General features: G+C 34.1%; 1 protein-coding gene across 1 annotated transcript in view; it reads right to left on the bottom strand.

The window, feature by feature from the left end:
- Positions 1 to 21335, bottom strand: part of GUCY1A2 (guanylate cyclase 1 soluble subunit alpha 2) — a 325706-nt gene that overhangs the window by 75713 nt on the left and 228658 nt on the right. The window lies entirely within an intron of this gene.

Below are 21335 nucleotides of genomic sequence, written 5' to 3'. Positions count from 1 at the left end.
AGATTATACTTAGGGAAGTAAGTAATAACCAGCATGCACAGATGTATCCTCTGTTTTCTTTTTCCCTGTAAGTGAAGCTCATTATGTTTTCAGTACCCAACTCCATCCCACTTTAACGCTGATCTGGGACTAGCTGGATGGAAACAGCAAAGGAGAAAAGGAGTTCACTCCTCTGGGGCTTGAAAATCACACTGAGACACCAAGTGAATCAAGGGACAAAAATCAAAACTCAATACTGTGACATTTTTGATTTGCGTATACAAATAGCCATGATTTTGTAGTTTATGGCCAATGTCAGTGAGGTTGACACTGGAGGTACAATAAAAAAATACCTGGCATAGAAAGCTATGTTGTTTGAAGGGATGGGAGAATATTCCAAGAGAACTTAGAGGGACAAAGCATCATAGAAAAAGGAGTGTAACGGCACCCATATGATACAAAATGGCACTCTGGACAAAACGTGACTTTCCATACTGAGTTGTGCACATAGTCACTGTCCTTTAAGAATCAAAAGATGTGTTTTAAGAAATAATAAATGTGACAATGTCTGGGTTTGAAAAGTTAAATTTCTTAACCTTGACACTTTTCAGAGTCGTTAAAGTGCTAATGTGCTTTTCAAATCTTCATGTAGTAGGTAACACTTTACAAAAGTTACTTCACCACCAAATTGTCATTTTACAAGACACCAAGTAACCTCATATGAGGTCAGTTTTCAGATTGCTCTACTGAAGGATCTATTGCAATGAGGAGAAGGCAGTAATTACTTAAGGACTGAAACTAATAGTGCTTCTTAGAAACAGTTGTGTACTCAGTTGTAAAACACAGGCAGCAGTAGCAGGCAAAAGGCATATGACCTTCTGGGTTTTTGCATTTTTTTCCCTCTATCCATCCCTTTTGGGTTTTATTCTCCAGTAACTGGAAGATAATCAATTACAACTGAGAAATACTGATATTGATAGGTAACCTGTGAGCACACACTCCTGTGTTATCTTTCCCATGAGACAGATTTATAGGAGGGCTGAGGTGGGTTAGGGGTGCGGGCTTCCAGGAGGAGCTGTACACAACAGCAAACATGGAGCTTGTAAGCATGAAGGATCTGATGGAAAAGTTACAGCTGATGTGAGGGTTACTGTTTCCTTACTTGTTCACGTACTCTTTAAACTGTACTCTTTTGTGAGACAAGTCTTACAACAGCAGTGCTTGTAGATCCCTGTGGCTGTGATATCCTTAAACACAACAGCTGACAGCAGAAAGAGGCAGCAAAGCCCATAGAAACGTGATGGGATTTCCCATCTTAAGCTCTCATTTCCTCTAAAGAAAATGAAGAAATAGGAAAGAATAAAGTAGTTCTTTAAAAAAATCCATTTGATTTTGAGGGCAAGGTGGGTGGCTGAATTATGATGATACACCTTCAGAGCATAAAAATTATAGGTAATTTTCTCTTTTCTGAAAGGTGATTATGATAATGGAGCTCTCCTCTTAGGAGACTGAACAGTCTTTCCCTATGAAAAGAGAAAATAAGCTTAAAAGTGACAACTGTCAAAATAAACCTGAAACAAACATAAGATGCAAAAAGATCCTGAGATAGGGCACTAGCCAGCTCTACCTACAGAGTAGCATCTAGCTGCCTGAGTAGATGTGCATAAACTTATACAGGGTATATGCATGAATTCTCCTCACTATATGTATATGAAATGGGATAGCAGGAAACACAGCAGCTGAGGTAAAACAAGGAGACACAGCACCTCATTCTTCAGCCCTTCTGTGTTCCCTCCCTGTTAGTTCTCTTAGGGAGCTGGATGTTCTTTACCCATTTGTAGACTCTGAAACACTGACAGATGAAATCCCAAACCATGGTACATGAAACCATGCTACTCTATTTTCTAATTTCTTAAGAATTTAGTCTAGTCTCTCTTAATTGACCTTAATGCTACCACCTTTATTTCTAAAAATTTCACTGCATATGGCTCCAGCTTACATGATTTTCATTGTTCTTAAGATGCTATCACTTACCTTCTTAGGTAAATTAATTTAATTATCTTTTCAGCCAGTGTTTTCCAAACCATGGCTTTGAAAATTACTTTAGGGAATTATGAAGAGCAGTGTTTAATTAAATAGAACAGAATAACACAGCATAGTACAGAATAGAAAACATCAGACGCCATTGTGCATAGTAAGAGTATAATTTCATAAATTTTGGTCTCTGTAGCCCAGTAGAATCATACACAGCTATGTGTCACATAATGACATTTTGGACAAAAATGGGCTCACATAAAGAATGGAAATCGCTTAAGGTGATAATGCTATTTTTTCACTACACGCTTTCTTGTTTAGATACACAAATACCATTATTACAATTGCCTACAGTATTCAGTAGTCACATGATGTACAGGTGTGTAGCCTAGAAGCTCTAGGATATACCAGATAGCTTAAGTTTTTAGCAGGCTGTACCATCTAGGTTTATTTAAGTATACTCTGTGACATTGGCATAATGATTAAGTCATTTCATGATGCATTTCTGAGATCATATCCCTGTCATTAAGCAACACATAAATTGCATTTGTTGTTCACATGACAAAATATTTGATATCTATTGTTTTAGGTGCTATTTGGGTGTCAAGTTTTCCTTTGGGCTGTGGAATCAATCATGCTACATACCCTCTGCCTAATGGAATCCTTCTGCTGTTCTCCTTCACAGTCTCTGGACCCACCTCTGAGTTCAGCCAGAGCTGCTAGACTGTTCTTAGAACTTTTAGACTTGTTCTGCACTGATCACCTTTTGCCTTGAGGTAAGTTAATGAAGTCTGGAAGTGAGAAGGAGTTAATGTCCTTGGGACATTAACAATATAGGAGAACCAGTGGATATATGTTCTTGCCTGCTCTTCCCTAGACAAATAATTCAAGAGGTATCCTCTATGCTTGTTAGGAGCAATCCCCAGCAGAATCAAGTCTACACTGTTCACAGGGGCATGATCTTGAAAACGTACCCATACATTGCCCTTTCCTCCATCTCTGTCTCACTCTTCACTCTCTTTCCTGACCCTATCTCCTTCCAAATAAATTACCTACACCCAAGACTTTATCTCAGACTCTTGAGAACTCACACCATAATATCATGTAAACATCTACCATTAAATGTCTAGTAATACGATTGTGTTAGTCAGGGTTCTCCAGAGGGACAGAACCAACTGGATCTATAAAAGAGAAGTTATTAGGGACAATTGGATCACATGATTACAAGGTAAAGTCCCATGATAGGCTGTCTGCAAGTTGGGGAGAGAAGCCTATAATTTCTCAGTCCAAGTCGAAAAGACTCAAAACCAGAAAAGCTGGCAGTGCAGCCTTCAGTCTGCTGCCGAAGTCCTGAGAACCCTGGGGAAGCCGCTGGCGCAAGTCTCCGATTCCGAAAGACAATGAACATGGAGTCTGGTATCCATGGGCAGAGAAGTGGAAACAAGTGTCCAAAATGGGCAGAAGAAAAAGAGCCAGAAGATTCAGCAAGCCAGCTTATCCCACCTTCTTCCCGGGCTCTATTCTAACTATGCTGGCAGCTGATTGGACAGTGCTGGCCCAAATTGAGGGTGGGTCTTCCTCTCCTAGCTCACTGAGGCAAATGTCAATCTCCTCTGGCAATACCCTCACTAACACACCCAGAAACAATGCTTCACCAGCCATCTAGGCATCCCTCAGTCCAATCAAATTGACGCCTAATATTAACCATCACAACAACATAACAAAATATTGAATATTTCATGAGCTATTACAAAGCTAAAATTTTAAATTATTATGCAGTAAAGGTAAGTCCTTGCGGCAATTAGAAAACTATCAATTCAAACTGCATAAAAATACAAAATGACACTACTATAAATGAAACGAATTCAGCACTACAAATGGTTGCTAAATAAGAAAGATATTTGATTTATACCAATTATCACCCAATTAAAGCATTTTTCCAGTGTAGTGGTTTTGGCACCATAGAGGATGTAAAAAAAATCCTGTATTTTCATCATAAATGAAGTTCTTAATCAGGAATGCAGTTTTCTTCTTTTTCTATTTCTTTCTTTTCTCTTGGGAAATCTTTTCAAGGTGTCCCTGGATTGCAAGAATAGAAACACACTTGATGGATCCTACCTGTCAATCAAATTGACAGCTATAAAATAAAGTCAGTCATTCTGCTAAAGTATAACTTTTAAGGATGAATTTTTAACTCAGAAATTTAATCATATGACTGCTTCTGAAATAAAATGATGATGCCTGGTTAATTATCTCTATGTGCCACTGCATATTAATTCACACATCTCCTCTTTAAGAATACCATTTTAATGGGATATTGTCACTGTGTAAAATGTATGACTAGCCCAATTGTTGATGCAGTTTGCATTTTTTCTACTTTTCACTGCAAAGGTTGATAGTGATAAATCTAATAACTAGTAAAGGGCAGAAATGCTAATTATTCAACCTTTGGTAACTTCACTGAATTCTGTAAGTAGTCCTCTATATTCAAGACATTAAAATGTACACATATCAAAAGGAAGAATCTGCCCTATTTCTAGAGTCTTGCCACTAAGGCAGTAAATGTGGCATAGTAGAAATGGAAATGATCAGTTTGATTCAACCCAGCTTATAAAGATTTTGAAGTTTTATTCTCCTGTGGTTACTAGCATGCATCAAATCATTAGATAACATCCTCTTCTCTGGTCCCTTAGGGATTCCCTTCATGGGACTTGACACAGGACCAGGTTTTCAATGTGTCTGAGTACTATATGAATAGCACTATATTACATCCCAGGGTTCTGAGCTATGGTTCTTAAGAGACCACATGCAAACATTTCCAGAATTTTCTAATTTACATGTAAAAGTAAACTTTCACATTTTTATTTTAAAATATAAAGTAAATACTTTCCCCAAATGCTACCATAATGGATTTATTTGTAAAATTAGAAAACTGTTTATTCAGTGCCTTGTATCAAGCACATGGTAGTGTCTTGATAAATATTTTATATGTAAAATCAATGTATGAAAAAATGAATAAAGAATAAACGAAGGCATATCAGGATATAATTTTTCCATATTCTGCTGCAGAATTTTGTAATGTTCTACATTAGTACATCAGTTTAATTAACAAATAATACATTCCTTGCAATATGATATACAAAGATGAACATGACATAGTCCTAAACAGGAAAGTTATCACAGCCTAGCAATACAACACAGGAATTTACACCACACAATTTATTTGCAAGTTATCATATGTTAAATATCAACAGTAAATTGTGACAAAGTTATCAGTTTCCTAAGGAAGGAGCAAATAATTGCTACTAAAGAAATTGTGAGTGTTGGAAATGACTTCTTAGGATTTGAGCTGGCCAAGAAAGATGGACAGAATAGGAAAAGAAACAAAATATAAATATAACGAACAAACCCAAATGTAAATATACCAAACCAATTAACAACATGGCTAAGGTAATGGTGAATATGGTAAAGAGATAGCAATGTACAGAATGGCAATAATCTGGAATGTTTAATGCCATAATATTATGGTTGAAAAAGATTTATTCAATAGAATATAGGTTTTAACAACTAGCTTGAGAACCCATTAAATGTACTTAATGAGTAGAATTTAGCTCTTATTTCATGGACAATGAAGAGTCAACAGAGTGGCTTTCCATTATTGTGTGATAATAAAGCAGCAGCATAAAGCACAGTTAGAGAGGGAGGCTTTCAAAGAAAATGACATTTTTGCATTAAAGAGGAAATTTTCTTGACACACTGGGGCCAGTTGAAGGGGAGAGATGAAAGGAAGAGAAGATATTTGAAGAAAGAACAAGGTTGGGAGGGATATGGAAAGAATGTCGAGATTATTTATATTGATGTCTTCTAACATTTTATTTAATTTGGAAAGGAGGAATCTGTTTGGAGTAAGGGTAGCAAAGTTAGAAGACAGATAAATGCAGTGACTATGCTCACTACCTAGGTGATGGGATCATTTGTATCCCAAACCTCAGCATCACACAACATATCCATGTAACAACCATGCACATGTACCCCATAATCTAGAGTAAATGTTGAAATTATTTTAAAAAATGACAAGTATTTTCAACAGTCACAGCTAGGGGATAGGGAAACAAGATCCCTGCAGATTTAGGGCCCAGCTGAGTTCAAAAGGTATGCATTTTTAATGGGTATTTAATTACCATGATTATATAATTTTTACCGGTAATGTCCATTAATTCCAGAGCAAGAATTTTCTACTTAGGTCGCTCTGTATGATGGAAGACAAAGAAGAATAACATTAGAGGGGTGGTAGGAGCCATGTTGAGATAGGAGATAATGGGATTCTTCTTTTCTAGATAAGAAGGAAGGCATTATGGATTTAATTGTGCCCTCCCCATCAAATTCATAAGCTGAGTTCCTAATCCCCAATATGTCAGAATTTAATCTTAATTAGAAATAGGGTCATTGCTGATATAATTAGTCAAATTAATGTGAGTTCATAGCAGAGCAAGGTGGACCCCCCGCTTCAATCCAATATGACTAGTATCCTTATAAAAAAAGGAGAAATGGCCAGGCACTGCGGCTCACACCTGTAATCCCAGCATTTTGGGAGGCCAAGGAGGGCAGATCACCTGAGGTCTGGAGTTCCAGACCATCCTGGCCAACATGGCGAAACCCCATTTCTACTAAAAATACAAACAATTAGCTGATGCTTGGTGGCAGGAGCCTGTAATCCCAGCTACTAGAGAGGCTGAGGTGGGATAATCACTTGAACCCTAGATGCGGAGCTTGCAGTGAACCAAGATCGCGTAACCGCACTCCAACCTGGGTGACTAGAGCAAAACTCCGTCTCAAAAAAAAAAAAAAAGAAGAAGAAGACTACATTTGGACACAGACACCTACATGCCCACAGGGAGAATGCCATGTAAAGTCTGGAATTATGCTGTCAAGGAACTACCAGAATCTAATAACAGCAGAGAGACCTGGAACTGCTCCTTCCCTAGTATGTTCAAATTAAACATGGTGTGGCCAACACGTTGATCTCAGGATTCTAGCCTCCAGAACTGTCAGACAACAAATTTCTGCTGTTCTAAGTCACTCGGTTTGTTGGTACTTTGTTATGTCAGACCTAGAAAACTAATATACTCCAAATAGACTGAAAATGTAAAGATGTAAAAGGGTTTATACACCACAGTGATGAGTGAGAATGGTAAAATAGAAAGTGGCAAAAGAAAAAGTAATTTTAACTATGAAAAGACATTTAGAGTGGAGATTCTGTAGTTGGAACAATTCTAAGCTACGATGAGTTTGGAGGCATGGCTATATGTGAATTTCTAAAGTGGACTGAACTTCAAGAAATTATACCTAAAACTATCACTTATGTGAGCATACATTTTTATAATAGTCATAGATTTTCACTTTTTTATAAATGAATAGTATTTATAATTTGATATTTGGACAAAGTAGGTAAAATAGTTTTATCCTAATTTTTTTGATGTACTTGAGGATGGTTAAGGGAAGAAATGATTTAAAAATAAATATTCCTAAAGATGCACCACTGTTTTTAAAAGTCTGGTATTTTCAAAAAATTCATATTTTCTGAGAGCTAATACAGAAGAGGTGTAGGGATATAAAGGTACACATTCATTGTTTTCCTCCTTTTATAAGCTAACAAATAACTGGCCTAGAATATCCATAGAAAATGGTAAAAGTTAAAAGAGAAAAAATCTATTTGTCAACTTTGGCTAAATTCTAGGTGACTAATTGACCCATATTTGTAATAAGAGGCTCTTGCAGAAGGAAGACAGGACTAGGGAAAGAACTTATAGTTTTAAAAGATTAAAAATGGAATAGTAAAAATAGTAATACTCTGATAATGGAGAAGTGACAAGAGGTCAAGATAATTGGAACTTCTGCCACAGATCTGTGCAATTTTCCACCTCTTTTGTGTAATATCTTCAAAAACATGCTTTTCAAATGATATTTCTTCTATCAGGATGAATAGTTGTCAGAAAAAGAAAAACTACAAAATGATTTCTCCTTCTTCTGCCTTATCTTCTTCATTAGCTTCCCTGGTGAATTTTAAATCTTCAGATCCTAGTGCTAACTAGTTATATAACTTAAGTATAATCAAATACTTTTTTGATATATTTTTTATCATGTATGAAATGAGAGTGGATCTTCAAATTTCCAACTTTTAAAAACCTATAAAGTTTAGTTATTGGCAACTAAATTTCCTAAGCCACTATATAATTATCGTTTTGTAAATTATCTCTGGTCCATTTCTGGCTAAACTAAACCATAAGAAAAGGATGGATCTCTTAGCCCCAGTTGAGTAAAGCAAAACGGCTTAATTTACAGTCATAGTTGCACTGCTTTTTCAGACACCAGCAGCAAATCAAAAAACATCTGGAGACCTCAGGCAAATATATTTGGCTCTAGAATCTGGCATAAACTGGCCATCAAAAGAATGCCATACAGCTGGATAGAAATATGTTTGCCCAAGATAATTTTTAAGTCTAAATATCAATCTACTTTAACACACTAATAACTTTCCCAATGTAAAATAGGAATTAGTAATTTTGGAGCAAATCTTTGAAGGCATAAACAGCCTTGAAGCATCAAGTTTGAAAGGGAAGCTTTGACATGATTTTTTATGCTTAGATTTCTGATAAACTGTATATTCTTAAAATATGGTTTGACTCTTGCTTCCCTGGGCATGCCTTCTTAACCACAAAGTAAGATAGAGTTAAATGAAAAGAAAAATAACACAGAACAATGTTTGAATATAGCATGCTACAATAACATAAACAACTAGTAAAGTGGTTTTAATATAGCACAAGATATTGAACTGCATACAGCACAGTATAATCACTATATCATAACCTCATAATAGATATTCTCAATACCAGTGTAATGAGGCAGGTCTACTTTACTTCATTATAGTTTGGGTAACAAAATTACTAATTTATATTTTGAGTGCTGGGGTGAAATATGAGCCTGGGATAGGTTGAGTATTTTTCAAAAGGACAACATTCTGAATATGCAATTTAGAGTAAGAGAAAGATGAGAAAACACAATAAAAGAAAGGGGGAAGGCTGGGCACAGTGGTTCACCCCTGTAATCCCAGTACTTTGGGAGGCTGTGGCGGGCAGATCACAAGGTCAGGAGTTTAAGACCAGCCTCGCCAATATATTGAAACCCATCTCTCTACTAAAAATAGAAAAAATTAGCCAGGCGTGGTGGTGGGTGCCTGTAGTCCCAGCTACTAAGGAGGCTGAGGCAGGAGAATTGTTTAAAGCTGGGAGGCAGGGGTTATAGTGAGATGAGATCATATCACTGTACTCCAGCCTGGGTGACAGAGCGAAACTCTGTCTCAAAAAAAAAAAAAAAAAAAAAAGAAAGAAAGAAAAGAAAAGAAAAGAAAAAGAAATGGGGAACATTAAAAACCCGTAAGTCAATGTATTTACTTATTTATATATGAGGTAAATGCCATGGCAAAAAATTGCAAATATAAAAGAATATTTACTCGTGCAGCTAAGGATCAGAGAGAAAAAAATTATTATCATACAAAGATATAATAGCTATCACTCCCGCAACAACTAAATAAAATTCTCTACTTTCTCCAACCGTTGGCAACATTTAATTCAGTTTATTGAGTATGAATGTCTAGAACCATGATACAGCTTCTATTAATTCATCAAATAATTCCTCAGGCTAATAAAATAGTTATAGTTCAAGACATTTGTACCCAAACGAAGACGTACAAAGATTGAATGAAGAAATTTACTAATGCTGAAGAATTGTTATGAAGAAAATTATTTTCTGGACTAAATGCTATTAAGTCAGTTTAATTCTTTTATCTACTTTCTATCTAAATTAATTCCAATATTTTACATTTCCAGCTGTGTCCCTCTGAAAGTATTTTAATTGGCATGAATTTTTTCTCATTGAAATTTTACAGTGATGATTTGTGACTCATTTAAGTAGTAGTTTGCTCACTTTAATTTTTGCCAGTATAGTTTTCTCTTATAGTCATTTCTACAGACTCTCATTAGGCTGCCAAATGTTTCCCAGTGTAATTTTGTCAAAAACATTGGATGTTCCCACCAATTTTTAGCCAATAAAAAATTTCATTCTGGGCAATTTTAGGCATTGCCTGCTGATGATTTCCTATGAACCAAATACATAAGTGAGAATTTGTGCTTATGTCATTTAGAAATTATATTTATGAGTTATTTTAATATAGGAAACTTTAAAAAACAAAAACGGTCCATGATGGCACCTCTCATATAACTTCTATTGATACTAAAAGTGAACACATAAATAAAAGTAATTCATACATATATTTGGAAAGTGTAAAAAGATATAAAACTGTAAGATTAAAAATGGAAAAAGCACTTTCCCCTAAATTAACCAGTATCAACAGTTTTACCCACATTATCCATAACAATGTAATTTTTGTTGGTAAGTTATTCTTAGGTAATTCAAGGAAAATTGATGTCACTTTTACAAAATTGAGACAGCAATGGAGCCTGAGGGGTCCGAGAGTTCGGGGCAGTGAGAGATGGGTGAGACCAACTCAAAAAGGATGGCAAACAGTATAGGAGGCAGAAAACAACACCAAGTCTGTTAAAAAAGCTTGATGGAGGTGGGAGGAATAGAATCTGTGTTTTCTTCCCTCCATAACTGTACCTTTTCATAGGTAAGATGCCAAGTACTATTGAAATAACTAAATATAGGCTATTGCCTATTTGACATAGCTTTCAGATAAACTAATTAATTAAAACAAACAAGTTGAATAGAATCCTGGAGTCAGAAAATCTGGGCGGTCAATTGAATTTTTGACTGAATAGATTTAAGTGACCAGATGTTTGGGTATTGTGTAGACAGAATTTGACTTGAGAGCCAAGAAAAAAAGCAGATTAGTATTTGGCACTCATGCAGTTCAGTCTGCAACTCAATTACATAGTTTTGCACATGAGAAATTCAGTAAAGGCTTACAGGCTGGCTGATCAAACTATTTGACTACATTTTTCTTTTTGAATCAGTCCTTTTCGTTATTGTAAATGAAAAAAAAATGTTAGAAAACTTAATATCCAAAAGGATCAACTGATACCATCTGGAAACTAATATGTCTAAAAGAGTAAATATGCCTTTTGGAGTCTCTGATGTGGTTTGGTTTTAAATCTCTGCTTTCCTAGTTTTTGGATTATTTGTTGCCACAGAAAGAAAATCATTTCTTCCATTTTTTTATGAAAAGCTAATATTACAGAAGTATGTATTTCAATATTCCCAACTTAATTTTTTCTTCAGAGATTTTGAAATTCTATAGAACTATCAATTTTCAAGTCTTTCTGTTAAATGTTGAAATAATAATCCTCATGACTTCAATATCTCTGTGTAGAGGTATAGTCAATAGAGTTTGCCTTGAGTTGGAATGCCTTCAAGACATTGCACTGCTATTATGTCTTCACACTTCTTCCTTAAGGAAAAGGGACAAGCATTAACTTTTTAGGGAAGATTAAAGTTATTAGCTTAGATGTAAGTTCAGAAATTATATTAAATACATTCTAATTGTATTGTGAGTGGCAGCATAGGATAATGGTTAAGAGCATGAATGTTGAAGTCAAACAGATTTGAATTCTAATTCTGAATCAACTCTTATTTAGTGTTATTGATTTATTTACTCTTATTTGACAAAAAGTCTCTTAACCATTCTGAGTCTTGGTTTTCTCATTTATAAATAGACATAACATCTAATTCATGGTCCATGACTGTTGTAATACTTATGTATATACAGTACAGGCATATTTTACAAATATGAAAATATGCCTAATTCATCCATACATGTAAATAAATTAATTATACAGGTATATGTGTATATGTATGTATATTAGGGAGGGAGAGGACATGTGAGAGAGTGCACATGCACTCTGGCTTGGCATAATACTGAGCGCATAGTAAGCAGCAGGTAAGAGGTAACTTATTATGAAGTACTCAGGTAATAACATTCTACTCTGGGCATTCTGGTGATGAATTGGCCAGTTTGCTGTAATGAAAAAAAGCCAAGTTTTTTTCTTTTTTCCAAGTAGATCTATCTGGATTCAAATTTAGTTTTGCAATTGGCTAGCTACATAACCTTGATCAAATTATATAAACTTTCTAAATCTCAAGTTCTTTAAATGTAAAATAAGATAAATGAAACTTAGTTTGCAGAGTTTTTTGGGGGGGTCAGGAATAAAAAAAATGCATAAAGACGTGACACAAGTCTGACATCTGGAAGACGTCTAATATGCATTTTTGTCTCCGTAATCTTATATATACTTTAACCCCTGATGTCTTATTTTTTGATCTTTTAAATATATAAAAATTGCATATATGCCCTTCACAGTTGTTGTGTAGATTAAGTGAGATGATATGTAAACTGTCAATCTAACCGCTACCACATAGTTGGTTTTCAATGCCTTTCAACCCCACTTCCCTAAGAACATATGAAACCTAAAAAGACACCAAAATAATATAGGTCTGAATGTAAATGACATCTTGAATGTTTGCTCTACAAAGAATTTAAAGACTTTGACAGATATTTCTAAAAGCCTAACCAAAACCTCTCGATATTAAGCTGAAAACAGTATTGAGAGAAAATTATTTCTCCTTCCTCACCAAGTTAGTTATTTGTAGTTGTTGGTTCTATAGACTGTAATTGTTGGGGGGATCAGGGACGTATCTGATTTGCTTACCCTTACATTCCTAATACCTAGCCAATTGTTTAGAAGATAGTAAGCATTCAAAAAACATTTGTTGAACAAATAAAGACGCTGCCAGCAAGGCTCCAGCCAGATTCGTGTAGAATCAAGCTTCATTTGAGTTGCAATAGCAAGCTTCCAAAGTAAGCCCTTTCTCCCCTGAGACACCCCATGCATACTCTGGACCTGTGTTCTATCAACCTTCTGATTACATGGTCATTTGACCATCAAAATTACTCTCTTCAACTTCAGGAGGTCCCCCTCTAAGAACTATTTGCATGTATTTTGGACATTGTTGTCAAAATTACCATATTTCCCTAAAGAATCTGAATTAATGAGGTTTTCTGAATTCATTTTTTTATGATTGGTTTAACCTCTGAACAAACACATTAAAGGCAAGTAATAAGGCAAAATAATTTCTTAGAATTGAATCCACATGTAAATTTGGTCTTATAACATTTGCACACAAGGTGACAATTTCTGATGCAGTAGAAAGCATTACAAATGTGCAGAAATCAATTCAGCCATTAGTAAAAGGCAAGAGTTGCTAGGAAACCACATTCTAAACATGGAATATTATAGTGGTGACCCAGACAATTACTATATGCCTGACATGGCATCAACAAAAAGCTTAATATACTATGAAAAGCACTTGTGACACTGAACTGTTAGTACCACATTTGCAACTCAGGTGATTAAAGAGTTACCTTCCAGTGTCTCAAAAATTTAATTGTAGGAGCATAAAAATACAAAACCAAAGTGAATTAATAATAATGAAAGATGCTTCCTACGGTTAACCCATGTTTTTTCTGCATATTTATGCTGCATGCACATCTGTGGTATACTGTGTGTCATGACATCACCAAGCTGAATGAAGCTTATTCCGTTTTTAAAAGAATCTACTTTTTAAGTCTGTACCTTCTATTTCTATGCATTTGTATTGAATACATTAATATAAAAAGACTGTAAAGATATATAAAAATGTAAAATACGGCTATAATTGGTTGGTAAATTACAGGTGATTTTAACTACTATAATACTAGTTTTCAGGGATCATTTTATTTTTGTAATTTTAGAAAACTCATAAAGAGAGGAAATAATTTTTAAACTTTTATTTGGAACTAGATATGAGATCTCAAAACCATAACAGGTCAAAAACCTAACAGCTAACTAAATCAACAGTGTGGTTAGCATGCAGATAGCACATTGTGTCTTACATATCGTATCTTGCTATTTTCATGTCATTTTTCCATATTGTAAGTCAGGCTGCTAATGTTGGCCTATATGCATATAGCCTTAAAAGAGACATAGTGTCAGTAAAAGATGAAAAGCCTGTTCAAAAACACCAAAAAAAGGACCATATGGTAAAGATAATGGGCTCCTACTAAATGGGTTGATAAAATCACATCTTGCTGTCTCTTTAGGGGAAAAAAATTTTGGCAGATGGAGATTCCTATTCTTTACATAAACCTCAGATAGATAAACCATGAGCTTCCTAGCTGCCTGGAAGTTTCACATTTCTAAAGCACACCACACAAAAATCAAACCAAAATGAGTGCCTTTGCTAATATAACTTTTAGTCTCTTCTGTGGACATTTTATCAGTAGTCTTAGTGGGACACTGTTTGGAGACAAGAAGCAGGATAAAACACATATAATAGATTAAAACTTATTTAGAAGTCTTTACCCTCATAGTGATAATATTTAACAGACTAACATTATAAAATACTCAAACCATGTCTCTATTAAAGAATATATTTCTCTTCCAAAAATGTGAAAGTCAAAAGACTGCTGCACAAAATCAAACTAAGCAATTTTGTGCTTTGCCTACACAGTTTCATGTGACTCAGCTTAGCTTATTTTTCCATCACTTGGGTTTATTTCTCCTTTCACTAACTTATTATTACTATTTTTTGGTAGCATAAACATGCAAATATCTTCACAAAAGGACTTCTTGGGAAATCTGGCAAATATCATAATAAAACTTTTCAGTAATACTACCATTTTTAGAAATGTATGCCTGATAAACTATTTCATAGTCTGAAAATATGATTAAAATTCTGTGATTATATAAAATTGGAATCTTTCATGATTACAGATAAAAGCTAAAATAAACTAGCAGTGGAATTCTGTCTCATTGACATACACATCGCAGATGCAATATTGTTTTAAATCATTATGCTCATATCTTATGGAGGAATTGTAAGGCATTAAGGATGCTCAGTCTAATAAAGTTTAGCACTATAGCATCATGCCGGAAGAAAAATTCTATAATTAAAACAAATAATGTGCTCAATAAATAAATAGATTTGTCTATTAAAGTTGAGCACTATAGCATCATGCCAGAAGGGTAATCCTATGATTAAAGCAAATAAATGTGTTCAATAAATAAAAATAATTAAATAGAATATGACCTAATCTTTAAATTCAATGACTACCCTATGAAATAATGTAAATAAAACATGTTTAAATATGTAGCTTCTGCATTATAATCCACAACAAACAATAAACAAGGGGAAAATACAAAAAAAAAAAAAAACCCACAAAAACCAAAAACAGACCATCATGACTAATAGATTCCCCCACCTAATCTGGCCATTGATTGCAGTTTTAAATATCATTTTTTCCCCACATAACTGATCTTAATTTCTGTATTTTTTTTAGACAAGGTAATGGTATGTTGTCCAGCCTAGGCTGGTATCAAACTCCTGGAGTAAAGCCATCTTCCCTCCTCAGCCTCCGGAGTATCTGGGACTACAGGCATGTGCCACCACCTCCACATGCAGCTAGAATCTCTTTTACTTTCTAATTTAAAAATGAATTACTTTAAAATAGAGAACTTACTTCCACTTTTTCCTTCTTTATTTTATTTTTTTAAATTATATTTTAAGTTCTGAGATACCTGTGCAGAAGGTGCAGGTTTGTTACATAGGTTTACACATGTGCCATGGTGGTTTACTGCACCCATCAACCCTCCTCTACATTAGGTATTTCTCCTAATGCTATTTCTCCCCTAAGCCCCACCTGACAGGCCCCAGTGTGTGATGTTTCCTTCCCTGTGTCCATGTGTTCTCATTGTTCAACTCCCACTTATGAGTGAGAACATGCGGTGTTTGGTTTTCTGTTCCTGTGTTAGTTTGCTGAGAATGATGGTTTCCAGCTTTATCCATGTCCCTGCAAAGGACATGAACTCATCTTTTTTATAACTGCAGAGTATTCCATGGTGTATATGTGCCACGTTTTCTTTATCCAGTCAATCATTTGGGTTGGTTCCAAGTCTTTTGCTACTGTGAATAGTACTACAATAAACATATGTGTGCATGTGTCTTTATAGTAGAATTATTGACAATCCTTTGGGTATATAGCCAGTAACGCGAATCCTGGGTCAAATTGTATTTCTAGTTCTAGATCCTTGAGGAATTACCACACCGTCTTCCACATAGTTGAACTAATTTATACTCCCACCAACAATGTAAAAACTTTTCTAATTCTCCACATCCTCTCCAGCATCTGTTGTTTCCTGACTTTTTAATGATCACCATTCTAACTGGCGTGAGATGGTATCTCATTGTGGTTTTGAAAATAGGACGTATAATATACATTTAAATTTCTTGAAGATTATAGCCATGAAAAGTCTAACTTTAATGGACTATTCAAGGAAATAGGAAAATATGACAATACAAATTTTATTTAGCATGCTTCTATTTAATGTATACACAGTATATTCATTAGGAGCTCTGGTTAGCTATCTTTTTTTCTTTACTTATTTACAACATGGAATTAATAGCAATACTTTCTGCACAGAATTATTGTGAAGCTTAGCATATATATATAGAAAATAACAGGTTATATCATTTGAATTACCCTATGCTGGTCAGCTAACGAGGTAATGAAAAATGATAGTATCAAGATATGGCAGAATATAAACCTGAGAAGCGAACAGTAAACTTGGGGGTGCTTTTATCCTGTGAGCATATTCTGGCTCCCGAAAAGGTAACGGAAAGGCTGAGAAGCTGAGCAGCATTTTTGACAGGCAGGGCTAAGGGAACATAAACTGGAGTCTAAGAATTCCTAGGGGAAAGACCTTAGAAAGCCTTCCCCACTTTGAGATGGGACCATGGTCACAGGTAAAAGGGTAGTACCAAAACATGGAGGTAAACCAGAAGTAGACAGGTCCTCACAGAGTGCAAAACCCAGTTTTAGATCCCCTAATCCCTGAATGCTAGAGCTACTAGTCTCTTTCAAGAAGCAAACTAACATTTGCCTGAAAAATCATTCTAAGTCTTAAATTATTTCTGTGATATTTTACATACAATCTCCTGCACTCAAACAAAAAAATAGTAATTAGTTGCACAGGAAACAAGTAATATGACTAAAAATTAAGTGAAAGAGCAGATTATATAATAGAGTACAGGAGTTCTAGAGAAGGACTTACCAGGAGAAGTGTTTACAGTCATTACTGATGATGGATTCAAGAAAATACATAAAAACAGTATGAAAAATTTTGTCAGATAAATGGAACTGTAAAACACTATAAGCTGCTATAATCAGCATTTAAGCCTTAAGTGGGTGACTTTCATAAATACTTTTTACAACCAACTGATGGAAGTATTAGCAAGTTAGAAAACAGATCTAAGGAGAGTATATAGAATGAGGCGTTGATTATTAAAAGAAAGCAAACTACAGAAGAGACTCATAACTTTGTTGGTAAACTCAAAAATATTAAAACTTTAAATGCTTTTTAAAACATAAACAAATTTACAGTTCCCAATAAATTTACTATGCCAAATGAATCTAATGGAAAATATATCTATCTAGTCATAAATTTCACCAGTAATATTATATAGTATTTTTCTATACTATTGCTACAACACAACAGTGACTTATGAAAACTGTCACTATATGCATTATCTAGGAGATTAAAAGCAAATTTAAATACTCCTAATTGATAAACATAAGTGAGGATAACTGGGATTGATAACAGTAATTTTATATAATGCCTATGTAGTTTTTTCTGACCTGTTAGGCTTTTCTCCTTATATGTATATAGTCTCTAGAAATAAAACACTTCAAATAAATATACACACATTGAGATTAAAAAATACTAATTTGAGTTTTATAAATAAATAATTATCAAAGAATCTTAGAAAATTAATTAGGTTACCATATACAGTTGACCCCCTGTATTCACAGGTTCCACATCTGCATGTTCAACTAAGTGTGGATTGAAAATAATGGCATTAAAAAAATTGAAATAAAAATATAAACAAATAATTCAAAAATTAAAAAATACAAACAAAATGATATGGTATTACAATGATTTATGTAGTATTTACTTTTTACTAGGTATTATAAGTAATGTAAGAGACTTTCGGCCCTTATATTAAATAGTGTTGTATATGCATATAACCTGTGAACATTCTCCTACATACTTTAATATGTACTTTTAAAGTACATTTACTTATAATATGTAACGTGTTGTAGATAATGAGTAAGTAGTTGTTATGCCGTATTAGAAAATACTGACAAGAAAAAAAAGTCTATACATGTTCGATACAGATGCAACTATCATTGGCTTACCTACATTTTTGACCTGCAGTTGGCTGAATCGGAGGATGCAGAACTCATGGTTATGGAGTGCTGACTGTAATTAGTTTTTCATTTTTCTAAATACTGTCTCATACTGTAATCTGACAGGTTTAATTAAATATTGAAATATTTCCAAAAACCAAATCCCATCAAATATTAAAATAACATCAGGTTTCCTTTGCAAATAGCAACAACTATTTCAAAATTAAAAATTAATTAGAGAATAATTACTGCATAATCTCAAAAAGTCCTGTAAGCTCATTAAAAGTTGAAGCTTAAGGAGCTATAATTTAATATATTACAATACATGTAAATTCTATGTTAATATTCCCGCTTTTGCACCAGTCAGTAATACTAATGTGTTTAGTAATCTCAATTGCAAATCAGGGAAACACTATGAGAAAAAGACTCATAGCATTTCCCTGATTTGCAATTGAGATTGCTAAACACATTAGTATTACAACATGATTACACATTGTTTAACTCTATTTCAAAATGTCTCCATACTTGCCTCATTATATAAAATGTACTGTTCTTTGAACTAATGAAGAAAATTTGAATTTGTATGCCTATGAGATAAAATTTAATGAAAATAGTTTTTAAATTAAGTACAGAATTAAAAGACATTTGGACACAGTCAATATTCTTCAAAAGCCTTAAATCGTGAAAATGCTATTTGTCTTTTTAATATACCCTAAGCACATTCTCTAGTTAATCCTTGACCCAACTTCCCTTTCTCTATCAACAGCTTTTTTTAAAAGAAAGAATAAATGATAGGCAGTAATAAATATCTGGATATTTTAATAAAAGTGTGGTTAAACTATTAGTATAAGTTAGCCAGTCAGCACTAAAAACTATTCAAAATGACTTTATAAGATTAGGTTCCCAAGATTAAAGAACAGTGCGAAGTAATACATTTTTCTAGTGAATTCACAATATCGCTAGTGCAAACAAGGGAGAAAGAATATAAATCTAATTTTACTTTTCAGTTCTCTATGGTTTAATATTTAAAAATTCAGGCCTGGCATGGTGGCTTATGCCTGTAATCCCAACATTTTAGGAAGCTGAGGCAGGAGGATTACTTGAGGCCAGGAGTTCAAGACCAGCCTGGGCAACATAGGGAGACCCCCATCTCTAGCAAAAAAAAAAAAAAAAAAAATGTTTTTAAATAGTCATGTGTGATTCCACATGTCTGTGGTCCCAGCTACTCCAGAGACTGTGTTGGGAGGATCCCTTGAGCACAAGAGGCTGAAGCTGTAGTAAAGTGTGATCATGTCACTGGACTCCAGCCTGGACAACAGAGCAAGACCCTGTGTCTCAGGGGGGAAAAGAAAAGGAAAATCAGATTCTCCCTTGGGAGGAACAAAAAGGAAATAGTCATAATGCTGATTCTTCCATATTTTCAGCCAGCAGAAGAAATATCATACTGATCAAGTGTGAAAAAATTCTAATAATTCTTTACAAAAGCAGTCCTAATTAAAGTCGCCATGAACTGAGTTTTCAGAATTTATTGTATAGATAGACCATTTTTATATCTGCCTTATAGATACAGTTAGAAGTAGCCACTAAGTTTCATTAGAGTACTTATAGAACAATAATTTGCTTGAGTATTTATAGACTGAAAAAAACAAAATGCTACATTACCTGGTTATTTTCAAAATTAAAAAAAGGAAATACAGGCAGTTTTACAATTAGTGAGTCGAGGGCATTACCAACCACTTCCAAGCAATTGTATATGACAATTTTGGCTCCTGTTTCCCATCGTTACAGCATGTCTCAAAGGTTATAAAACCATATAAAAATTATCAATTTATTTTTCAAAATTCAACCGGATTGAGTTTTGTGCAATTACAATTTTAATAACTAATAATTTAAATCACCTAAAAACTTATATAATTTGATGTAAAGAATCAGCTATCATGTCAACTCTACTACAACATCCCAGCATTTTTATAATAAAAGATTCTCTCAATGAGTTTGGAAATATTCCCATAGCACCAAGCTAGCAGGCAATTTAAAATCAAATTAATATGCCGAGAAATAATTCCAAGCCATGAAAATACTATAAATTAGTAATGAAGTTAAAATTATTAAGGTGGGGTTTATTGCTTTGAATTCTCTGTCTGCATTCTTATTAAATCTTTGTGGACATTACCTCTTCTGATTTAATAAGACTATCTGATTCGTAAGAAAGAGCTAATATTGTATCACACAAATGAAAATACTGATGAACACACTGTAAAACACAATTCCTTGGTTTTGTTCTTTGGTAATTTAACTGTGCTACCACAATGCTAAATTCAATGCAAACATATTTTCCATAAAAGAAAATCCAACATCCAAAACAACCTCTAAATGAGAAGCCTGCCCAGCTGGTAGGCCTGAACATTTAAGAACTGATTAGTTCAGTCTGAAATGTCTATATTTGCAGTGTGTAGCAGATCTGAGACACTATTCCTTTTGTTTGTTTTCCTGGCAGTGGTAGAGTACCATTCGTATATTTGAATAACTCAATAATTATGCCCTGAGGGAACTTAAACTAGATTTTTATTTTGAATGCTCCATATTTTCCCATTTTCATCACTGATAAGGTGGTTAGAAAACTCTCTTTCCACTTTTAAATAGTCAAATATAAACATATATGTGCATATTACAGAATAAAAAATTTTATATTATGTTGATTTTCCCTATTGTATTCTCTTCCTTCCCATCATCTTGCCCTCAGAGATAAGCACCAGCCTGAATTTTGTATTACACATTCCCTCCCTTTTTAAACACTTTTTTCCATCAATGCAGATATTTCTAAATAGAATTTTTTCAATTCTTCCAGTTTTAAACTTTAGTTAAGTGGACTAATACTATAGCATTCTTTATTGACTTTATTCTTTTGTTCAAGATTATGTTTTTGACATTCATCCATGTTGATGTCAGTAGCTGAGATCATTCATTTTCCCAACTATATGGTATACCAAGGTATAAATACATCACAGTTTATCCTACTGTT

The sequence above is a fragment of the Sapajus apella genome, unplaced genomic scaffold, assembly GCF_009761245.1.
Source record: "Sapajus apella isolate SASKATOON/1434 unplaced genomic scaffold, GSC_monkey_1.0 scaffold16, whole genome shotgun sequence".
Taxonomy (NCBI): domain Eukaryota; kingdom Metazoa; phylum Chordata; class Mammalia; order Primates; family Cebidae; genus Sapajus; species Sapajus apella.
This window is presented reverse-complemented; position numbering and strand designations above follow the sequence as displayed.